Raw genomic sequence first — 11,585 nt, 5'->3', positions numbered from 1 at the left:
TCACTGCGGCTTGGTCATATTTTATTTACTTCAGTCCTCTGGAGAGAAGGTTGCGCTGTGGTTTTTTTGTTCCCCTCCCCTCCTAGTTAACCTAATTTACATCATCTCCAGTTTCTACCAGGGAAAGACATGCCCTTATCCATCTGTCAGAGTCCTATTAGGAAATCTCTGGGGCTTTAATTTGCATAGCTCCTGGAGAACATGCATGTTTATGCTAGACAAATTGATGCTAACCACAGAGCTGCAGTAGCCTAAGGAGATTGTGTCGTGTTATGTTGATTTACCTGAGAGGCTGAATTAGTAAGATGACACTGAGCAGCCACTCAGGATTCTTCAAAGATAATTTGTTCTGTTGCACTAAGCTCCCCACTGTTTGATTTCAAAGAGCAGACGATTACACATCCCTCTCATGGGTGGTTGTGTGTCATACACACTAATAAATAAATGAAAATAAACCAGAAATAGTTGCCTTACAGGCAGACGGTTCAGAGTTCAGTCCCGAATTTCTTTTGGTTAGGGCTAGAAGAGATCCCTGCCTGTCTCTTCCAATCACTGCAGACATTACTGAGCTAGTTGAAGCCAATGGTCTGACTCACTATAAGGCAACTTCCTGCAATAAAATTGGGTTTTGATTCAGGAAGTCCCTGCCCTCAGGTACCAGGTTTTATACCAGGCCAGGCTGCTTGTTAGAAACTCAAATATATAAGCAAATTGCCAAATGGAAACTTAATTCTAGGTTGTGGTCACAACGGAATGTCTAGGCACTTTTTTTCCTTTTTGCAATGAAACTTATTATTCATTTCATTTCTATATTGCTTTATATTTTAAAGGAAAAATCTCAAAGTGGTTTACAACACATTAAAATATCAGATAAAGCAAGCCAGAATAAAATTAATTCAAGCTTCAAGGAAAAAAATTCAGATCCTTCTCTAAGTGACATTTTGCTTTCTCCAGTTGTCAACCTGGCGTCCAGAAATCTCCATGTGGTTGCAATTGGACCTGCGCCAGTCACATTAATTAGCAGTGGGAGAGAACGTAACCTCAATTGTGGTCAGCATCCGTCAGCAGAAGAAATTTTCTTCCAGGGTTCTGTCGTCATATTGTGGAAGCGAAACTCAGCAGAAGCCCTTTCAGTTTGCGGTTTGCAGAAATGGGAGATAGTCCAGAAAACTCTGCACTTCGCTCCCATTTCGAAGAATAATAGCTGTGGAAGTGTTATGAGCAGCTATGCCTTGGCAAATCTGAGAAATAGTTCCTTATAACCCATTCCCACATTTCTCTAAATTTAAATTTCTGTTCTTTTACCAATAACTACTCAAAGCAGCTTATGAGCAAAAACAAACCACCCATTAAATATTAGTTTACAATAATAATGAAAAACTGAATTTAGACAAGTATTCAATAAAGGCAATTCATTACTAGAAAGGGCAGTGAAACTAAATAAGAGCCTCTGGGTGTGCACACCTGAATTCATGTACACACAGAAAGCTTTGGGACATCTTTGTCATAATCTGTGCCCTTACAAAGGTACAAAACGAATGGGTATTGTAGTGCAGAAGTAAAACACAAAGGCAAGTACAAAGATTCATTTCGGCGGCCACAGATGCAAAGCGTTCCCATTTGTCTACAACCCATTCCAACCAACCTGGAAATCCTGTTGTTTCATTTCAGGCTGTGGCTTCTCATGCAAAGAAAAGCCTTTCGCATGCTCTAGAGCTGAAAACTAGTGTCTTGGACAAGAACAAAAAGGGAAGGCATTTAACAGTGCAATGTCATTGTCCCCCTCCCGCTCCAAAGGCCTGTCAGTGAATTGCAAGATGTTGATTCAGGTGTGTGCGCTCTAGTCAAAAAATCTGTAGTGGAATTTGTATTCAGTAACAGATGCTCAGGTTTTTATGCTCCTTCTCTATGAGTTTCATTCATAGGTAAGAACACTGTTGCCTTAAGGAGCAAAACTGTTGTTTTATTATTATCTTGCCCAGGGCAACCCAAAGGGACTTAACAAGCAGACAGTAAACCTTACATAGATACATTAAAACCCAGAGGAAAGAGAACTACGTTAAAAACATCCCAACCATGTCTAAAAGGCCACAGATAGTTACAAGGTCAAAGGCCTGGTTATAGAGGAAAATGTTTTGCCTGCCACCTAAAAATACATATTTATGGCCTGGGAAGCCTGTTGTATGTTGGGTACCAATCTGCATCAGAAGGATCATGTCACAAAATGCAGGTGTTACATCAGTGTTACAGGAAGATATGCTGGTGCAGATGTTTTAAGCAGGGTAGCGAAGAAGGTAAGGTGTTCTGCTTGAAGAAGGTTATCTGAACCATCTTCCTCGTCTTTTGCTGGGAGCTATGTGCATGCATGTTTTTGCCACCAGAGGGCAGTGTGGTTCAAACAATAAGCGGACAGCTACCCAGGGTTGGCAAAAGTGGGCATTGTGGCACTTGGTATGCAGAGGTGCAAGTTTCAACACATGCCCGTGACAAGTATAAAATATGAAAACCCATTAATTGAAATAGATATTTCTCAGGAGTATGCAAAGCCTCAATGCAAATGAGATGTGGTTTGGTTTGCTGTAACACATCATTTCCTGAGATTTCAGAAGCCCAGTAGATGGAAGAGCTGATATTCCACTGTACCTCCCTATGCCATTTCTAATAATTGCATTGGGCCAGAAGACAGTCTGTACATGCTTTACTCGGTTTTGCAGCTGGTGCTAAGCAGGTCTGGGCCCATAAGTTGCCTCATGGGGAGACTGAGAAGGCAGCAGGAGCTGCTTTGAACTTTTCTAAGGAAGGAGGTGGTATTTGTGTGACGGATAAATGTATCGAGGAAGGACAGGTGAACTTGAGTTAAATGGGTTAGGAGCACTGGAAGATGCCTCAGGCTCAATCAGGCTATGGTTCTCATTCCGCTCTCTTGTCTACACCAGGGGTAGTCAACCTTTTTATACCTACCACCCACTAATGCATCTTGATGGTAAAATTTCCTTACCACCAACCAGTGCTCAATGGAAGGAGGATTCAGCTTGTGCCGTAGAACCGCCTACCACCCACCTAGAATCCTGAAACGCCCACTAGTGGGCGGTAAGGACCAGGTCTATACTGCAGTCATCTCCTATGCAGGGATATGTTCCCAGGTACTGCGCGTATACGTGAACTCACGTATAGTTGGGAACACCATCTAAAAAGCTTGTGAACCCCCTCTAAACTTCTGGAAACCAAATCCACAAAAATCTGCCCAACTCCACCACAATCACTCCCTGAAAACCTCCTTTCTCAAACTCCAACTCTCCACAGGACTCGAAGGTCGGTCCAAAAGCTCCTGGGGTTGTTAGCCGTTTTTCTACTCTCTTTGCACAGTTTTCCCAATTTTCCTGCTCTTTTTTGGGTCATTTTGGACCTTTCCTCACCTTTAAAAAAATTGTTTTATTTAATTATTTGCTGGCGCTGCACATATACAGGGTCGCATGCAAGTCGAATGTTTGTAAGAACGGGAACACCTGTGTTTTGACTGCCAGCAACTGATTTCAGGTTTTCAGATAGCGGGCATTTCTGACTGTACCTGTACCTGCTGGGGACTGAGCCTGAGGCCTTCTGCATGAATGCATGTGTTCTCCCACTGATCTACAGGCCTTTGGTTACCTTCCAAAAGACGCGGTCCCTTGTTGGGGATAGGATTGCACTACCCAGGACTGAAAAGCAGCTCACTTGAATGGGAATTGTATGACAAAGGTGTAGTCCCTCTCCCCGCTGGTCCTCCAGATGTTGGACTACAACTCCCATAATCCCTGACTGCTGGCTATGTCCGCTGGGGCTGATGGGAGCTGAGAGTCCAACAACATTTGGGCCACAGGTTCCCCATCCCTGCCTTAAAGCAACCTGATGACAGATGTCACTATACCAGGCTTCCGACTGTCTTAGACCACAGTGAGGCAAGGCTCCATTTTGGCCAGATTGAGGCAGCACCATAAACAAAGGAAAAGGGCCTCTGTGATGCCTGGGCACGTTTCACCCAGTTTGAGGTTATGTAAGAGGCTTTCTAGATAAAAAGAAAATGAGGAAATAAAACATTCCTTCATTACCCATTACTGCATGTTGTTCCCCACAGAGTCAAATGATCCATCACATTGTGCTGAATCATGCCAGCCCGCCTTGTATTGGAACATGTCAAGAGGAGATATGATGGAGAAAGAGGAAGAGGAATTCAAAATCATATTTGGTTTCTGGGCAATGCAAAGCCTCATATTTAAATGCACACTATTGCCACTTTTCATTTCAGTTGTGTTCCTTGCTGTGCTAATATCAGTACATTTTCTTTATGTTCCTTCCAGAATTGCAAACTTCTTTTCAAACTACACCCGCAGAAATGCTGCAAATTGCTCCGTATGTGATGGTTTTGTGCGGTCCTCCCTCTTTCGATGGCAGTGTATATGTAATGAAATTGGGGTTAGACGACTTAGGTTTCTGGGGTCCCTTCTAATCCTGTCATTTTTACCTCTGCAAAATAGGAATCTGCAGAAAAAGGGGACTGCTTACATATTCGGACCCAGCTCTTTTGTTAAGTAAACAGCCTGCACAGTTCAGTGAGGTATCTGCTTTGTTAAAGGTAAAGGGACCCCTGACTGTTAAGTCCAGTCGTGAACGAGACTGGGGTTGCAGCACTCATCTTGCTTTATTGGCCGAGGGAGCCGGTGTACAGCTTCTGGGTCATGTGGCCAGCATGACTAAGCCGCTTCTGGCGAACCAGAGCAGCGCACAGAAACACCATTTACCTTCCCACCAGGAAGGCAATAGTGTGCATTTACCTATTTATCTACTTTCACTTTGACGTGCTTTCGAACTGCTAGGTTGGCAGGAGCTGGGACCGAGCAACGGGAGCTCACCCTGTCATGGGGATTCGAACCGTCAGCCTTCTGATCAGCAAGCCCTAGGCTCTGTGGTTTAGACCACAACGCCACCCGTGTCCCACATCTGCTTTGTTATGTAAGCTTAAATCAAAGTGTAGCCATACAGGAAATAAATTGCTGAAGACACTTAATAATAATAATAATTTATTATTTATACCCCGCCCATCTGGCTGAGTTTCCCCAGCCACTCTGGGCGGCTCCCAATCAGTGTTAAAAACAGTACAGCATTACATATTAAAAACTTCCCTGAACAGGGCTGCCTTAAGATGTCTTCTGAACGTCAGGTAATTCTTTATCTCTTTGACATCTGATGGGAGGGCGTTCCACAGGGTGGGCGCCACTACCGAGAAGGCCCTCTGTCTGGTTCCCACTTGCCCAAGGTGATCTGAAGGGGTTGTTGCCAGGATGAAATCAGGGGGAGAACTGTGTACATCACTCTTTGGAGGAATGGTGGGATACAAACGTAATATATTTTATTAAAAAGGTATTGAATTCTGCTTGGAAATGGACCTGGTAGCCTTTCCAGTCACTGCCATTAGCCACCTGGTCAAAAAGTAATTTTTCTCTCTGTTTAACTTTGATAGAGTTGGAAGGGACCCTGAGGATCATCTAGTCCAAACCCTTGCAATGGAGGAATATGCAGCTGCTCCATATGGGGATCGAACCTGCAACCTTGCCATTATCAGCACCACATGCTAACCAATTGAGCTATAATGAGCATGATAGTGTTACCATGTAGATGAGTGCTATAGTGCTGTTATGCCACTAATACTTTTGTTTGTTTATTAAAACACTACAGCTGGAAAAGCACTGGGGCTTTAATTAATTAAAAGACTGGCATAAACAAACAACCAAAAAGTCTGATAAAGTGGTGTCCACCTCAAAGGTTATCATGAAGGTGTGCTTAGCTTGAAATGGCTGCATCGGTGAACTAGACCTTCCTCACCTACAGCTATTTATTTATTATAATTTCTTACCCGACTTTCCTCATGAGGTTGTAGGGCTGGTTACAGTGGCACAGCATACATACCAATGGTTCCCAAAGTGGGTGGTACTGCCCCCTGGGGGCCAGTGGGGTTACCCAGGAGGGTGGTGGAAGTATAAAGGACTATCCAACTTTGAAAAGCTGGTGTCGCTGGATCAAGTTCACCAGCTTTGTTGAATTAATGAAACTAAATGGTTTTGACTGGATTTTTGCACTTAATTCTTCCTGTTATGAATTTTATTGTGTTATTATATTTAGCGGGTTGGGCAAACAGCTATTGTGAATCATGTTTTTTATAGGTTAGGGGCACTGAGGATGAGTTTATGGAACCAAGGGAACCCACATATTTCCAAATGGAGCAGAACAGTATAAATTCAGGGGGTCACATAAAACAAAACTGTCCTGCCCCTTGGTGTGGATTGAATGTAGCGAGATGAATATACCCTCTACATCATGGGTGGGCAAACGAAGGCCCCGGAGCCAGATCCGGCCCAATCGCCTTCTCAATCCAGCCTGTGGAGGGTCTGGGAATCAGCGTGTTCTTACATGAGTAGAATGTGTCCTTTTATTTAAAATGCATCTCTGGGTTATTTGTGGGGCATAGGAATTGGTTCATTCCCTCCTTCCCCCAAAAATATAGCCCGGCCCCCCACAAGGTGTGAGGGACAGTGGACCGGCCCCCTGCTGAAAAGGTTTGTTGACCCCTGCTCTACATTGTGGGAAAGCAATTCCACTTACAGCTAAAGAACACCAGAGTGGAGGCCGCCCAGAGTGGCTGGGGAGGCCCAGCCAGATGGGCGGGGTACATATAATAAATTATTATTATTATATTATTAGTAGTAGTAGTCGCCCATCTGGAAACAGCCTATTTTTTTAAAAAAAAAATCATGCTTTTCCCCCTTGCAATTTGTTGTTGCAGAGAGGGTGTGTTTGTGCCCTGTGTTTTCAACTCTCTCTTTACTGCCCTTGGGGCGAGATTCTTTTGTGAACGCTGACAGCTTCTTGCAAGCCTCACCTTTCAAGTCAACCTTCCTTGCTGCTTAAACATTAATGAACAGGAGCAGGTGAAACCTTAAGAGACGCATCATCTATGATGCAAATTCTGAAACACCAAGGATGAGTGGCCAAGTTTCCTTTCTTCTGAAATGCTGCAATGTGTGTGAAACGTGCTACAGTGAAATACTCAGGCTGAAGCAAAAGGCGGGCAATAGGAATACTGTGCTGAGTCATTCGATGGGGATTTCCCAGGTGTTGTGTGTGTGTGTGTGTGTGTGTGTGTGTGAAAGAGAGAGAGTGAGAGTGAGCGAGTGAGTGAGAGAAATACACCCTGCAAAGTGCACAAAGGATAAAACAGTTTACATCAATTTCATCATCTATAATCACACAAATGATATCCTTTTATTCTTCTCTATGACTGAAAATAACAAAGATTTGAAGAATGCCTAGCCCTACAAATATCAGTTTGCACAGAAAGCTCATACAGTGGTACCTCGGGTTAAGCACTTAATTCGTTCCGGAGGTCCGTTCTTAACCTGAAACTGTTCTGAACCTGAAGCACCACTTTAGCTAATGGGGCTTCCTGCTGCTGCTGCGCCGCTGGAGCCCGATTTCTGTTCTTATCCTGAAGCAAAGTTCTTAACCCGAGGTACTATTTCTGGGTAAGCGGAGTCTGTAACCTGAAGCGTATGTAACCTGAAGCGTATGTAACCTGAGGTACCACTGTATTTCCCAGGAATGGCAACATTATGGATGGAAGAATCTTGTCAGATTTGCTTCTCTCCATATCTCATTTTTTCAGTCTTTTAAGTTCAGTTCTCCACATTTCCTTCGGTGATTTTCATTTAAAACAAAAAAACCTGTATAGGCTTGGAGGGCAGTCCCACAATGCCTGCCCATTGCCCTCTTCTTGTCACCCTAAAGCAGAGCTTTCCAAACTGTGTGCCACAACACCTTAGTGTGTCGCACAAACGCTCCCCGCATCCCTCCTGGGGCTGGAAAGGGATTAGTTTAAGCTGCAGTTTGCTGGTGAAACCAAATTACTGGGGCGCAAAATGGTGCGTGTCTAAGAGGTGTGTCACCAACATGAAAAGCTTGGAAAGCTCTGCCCTAAACAGTCTGCTGTTGCAAAGATAGCTTTTGGGAAGGGTTGGAGCTTTGCAGAGTGGAAATGGCTCTTTGCCCAGAGATAACCCAACTCTCCAGTTCCACTTCCCTAGACTATGTTTGCTGTTATCAAGGCTTCTGAATAATTGGTACTTCCACCTAATGCCTGTGATGCAAAGCACATTCCAGTCACCCTTACAAAACACTTCTGTAGCAATAACGCTTATGGAAGGAGCAGGATTCCTATGAATCATTGACTGTGGAGGCACCACACATTTAAAGCACATTCCCCCCCCCACTCCCAAAAAAGAATCGTGGGTACTGAGAACTATGAGGGGTAAACTACAGTTCCTATCAATCTGGGTTTTGTATGGTGTACACAGCCCCCTTTTAAACTCCCTTTTCCCCTTTATTAAAGAAAGATGTATTTTAAATGTGCTTATGGAAGGGTTATTGTTTTGCTTTCTTCCGTTTTAACTATTTATATGTGCATTTGTCTCGTGTTTTCATGTTGTGAACCGCCATGCGATTTTTTGATGAAAGGCGGTATATAAATCCAGTGCTTTTTCCCCTGGGAAGATGCAGGGGGACGCATACCCCTAAACATTTTGTGAATCTAACAGGGAGAAGAAACTAAAAATATTTTTTTAATTAGCAGTGAATTGTCAGTTCCACCGCTACCCCCCCCCATGGCGGCCTCATTTTCTGTCACAGTGTTTCCTGAGTCTCAGACGGAAGCGAGCATTTAATGTGTGAAGTAGGAGTTGGAATCTAGCATGGTGATTGGTCAGTTTTGTTGTTACCACCTTCATTTCCTTTCCCGGTGTAATACATGTTCTTTGTATGTTTGTCCATTTACTGTAGTTCTTTTTTCTGATTCGAACTATAAAATGGTGATTTTCTTGAGTCAAAATGAGAGTACCCCAAAACATTTTTTAAAGAACAAAAAAGCACTGGATAAATCTAATAAATAACAACAACATTTATGCAGGAAGAAACCCCACATGGAACTCAGTGGGGCTTGCTTCAAAAGAGATACACGTGCAATTGCATTTTTACAAGAGCTGAACTTTGATTGAAAATGCCCTCTGTGTAATTATTGTAGCTGTTTATTAGGAAAAGCGAAGAGGGAAGGGCAAAGGAAGAGGGAACAGGCTATTCTTTTAACTTCTGAACATTTCAGGCCCTGCCTTCCTGTAGAACAACTGTGTGGGTTGTCTTCTTCCTTTAAGTTCACAATTTCTTAAGGGCTGTGTTGACAGTTTTTGTGCCTATGACATGCAGTGTGCTGTAACAATGACAGCCATCCTTGCCTGAAATAGCTGCATCACACGGTCCCTTCTTCCTCGTTTTAAATCTATTCGTGGGCATTAAGAAGACCAAATAAAGCCTTCTTCCATAATTCCTTCATTCATAGTGGCTTCCTTCTGACATATTTATAGACTGACCACTATAGTGATTTTTTCCCCATGTTGCACAGAATAGATGCACATAACTATATTTAACATCATCACACACAGTGGTGCTGTTAGGTAATTTTAGATTTAATGGTCTTATAGAGCAGGCGGTAATGGGTAGTTCTCCCAAATATGGTAAGTCAGCTTTCCTGCATTTGAAGGTCCATCTGCACATTTTGCTGAACAGGGCCCTGGTCTCCTGCCCCAAAGTCTTGCCTGGATCTCAGACTCACACACACAGGAACCTGTCCACTTTATTACAATGTCTAGTGTGATGTTCCGGGCTCTGTCAGGGGATTCACATGAAGAATATCTGGCCAAACCCCTATCCTAAAGACTGATTGCATGTGGACTGAAACACAGGGGATCTGTTACTCCCCTTTGCTCTACCTATATGACATTCTGCAAAGACAAACAAGACATATCCCATGTTTATGATGCCCTGCCTTGTTGTTGTTGTTTAGTCGTTTAGTCATGTCCGACTCTTCGTGACTCCATGGACCAGAGCCCACCAGGCATTCCTGTCTTCCACTGACTCCCGCAGTTTGGTCAGACTCATGTTTGTAGCTTCGAGAACACTGTCCAACCATCTGGTCCTCTGTCGTCCCCTTCTCCTTGTGCCCTCCATCTTTCCCAACATCAGGGTCTTTTCCAGGGAGCCTTCTCTTCTCAGGAGGTGGCCAAAGTCTTGGAGCCTCAGCTTCAGGATCTGTCCTTCCAGTGAGCACTCAGGGCTGATTTCCTTCAGAATGGATAGGTTTGATCTTCTTGCGACAAAACCCTGCCTAGAGTGGTGATATTCAACTTGTTTTGTTACCAGCCTCCATGCCCGCGAGCCCCTAGAACAGTGGTTTTCAACCAGTGTGCCCTGGCACCCTGGGGGCCTTGAATGATGGTTGGGGGTGCTGCAGGCAACACTGGCCCCTGGCCCTCTTTCCTTCCCTCCCTCCTCTGATGCCCTCTCACATTTCTGCCTCCCAGAGGCCTGCGCAGCTGTTTGTTGCAGCAGTTCTGGCTACAAGCTCCCCAAGCGAATAGTGCCTCTGGGGCTGGCCAGGGGGTGCTTCCCAGGCCACTGTGGGGCAGTGTGAGGAGGCACCTCTCTTTAGGCCAGGAGCGGGGTAGCTCAGAGACCAGGGGTGGCAGCTGCAGCCACCCAGAGGACTCGCAAGGAGAGGGGAGAAGAGAGGAGGCTGAGGGAACACTCCCCAAGGGAGGGTGTTTGAACCACAGAACCTAGGACTTGCCGATCAGAAGGTTGGCAGTTTGAATCTCCGTGACGGGATGAGGTCCCGTTGTTCAGTCCCTGCTCCTGCCCACCTAGCCGTTCAAAAGCACATCAAAGTGCAAGTAGATAAATAGGTACCGCTCCGGCAGGAAGGTAAACGGCGTTTCCATGTGCTGCTCTGGTTCGTCAGAAGCGGCTTAGTCATGCTGGCCACATGACCCGGAAGCTGTACGCCGGAGTCGGCCACGACTGGACCTAATGTTCAGGGGTCCCTTTACCTTTAAGGGGCTGCTGGCTCTGCAGGCAAGGGCTGACATAACTGGGCTCCTGAGCCCCACAGGGGTGCTACAGAAAGAATGTAGTTGGGTCAAGGGAGCCGCGGAATCAAAAAAAAAAAAGGTTGAAAACCTCTGCCTTAGAACATGCCCCCAGAATCCTTTGCAAGACACACGGGTTCCCTGGGCATCTTCAGCAGGCAAGGTAGCGCAGAGAAGAATTCCCCCAAGGCAGGAAATGTGAAAACTACATCCGTTTTCAATGAAGCCCCCCCCCCCCATGAGACATTGCACCAGGTATTCTCAGTGCTTATGTAAGAATGAAAGCACCTGAGCATTCCTGTGGATGAATGGCGGCTTTGTGTGGGGCAACCATGGGAGAAACAACCACAATGACTAATAATCTGTGTGTCGAAGGAGGTAAAAGAACACTTTTGCAGCAGAAACTCAGCATGATACCTGGATGGAGAGTCATTCATATGTGGGGAGGATCTGCGCAGGCATGTCTCCTTTGCTTTGAGCATATGGGGGGGGGAGAAGAGAGAGAGCCAAATGTTACCACACGCCTAGTGATTTGCTGCTGTCGACTGAAAGCTGGCGATGCTGACAGAAGAAGGAATCCCC

General features: G+C 45.0%; 1 long non-coding RNA gene across 1 annotated transcript in view; it reads left to right on the top strand.

The window, feature by feature from the left end:
- Nucleotides 1-11,585, top strand: part of LOC310842232 — a 60,384-nt gene that overhangs the window by 25,159 nt on the left and 23,640 nt on the right. The window lies entirely within an intron of this gene.

This window comes from Podarcis gaigeae (assembly GCF_964106915.1).
Source record: "Podarcis gaigeae genome assembly, chromosome: 3".
Lineage (NCBI taxonomy): Eukaryota > Metazoa > Chordata > Lepidosauria > Squamata > Lacertidae > Podarcis > Podarcis gaigeae.
The sequence above is the reverse complement of the archived record's forward strand: the minus strand, read 5'-3'. Positions and strand labels throughout refer to the sequence as shown.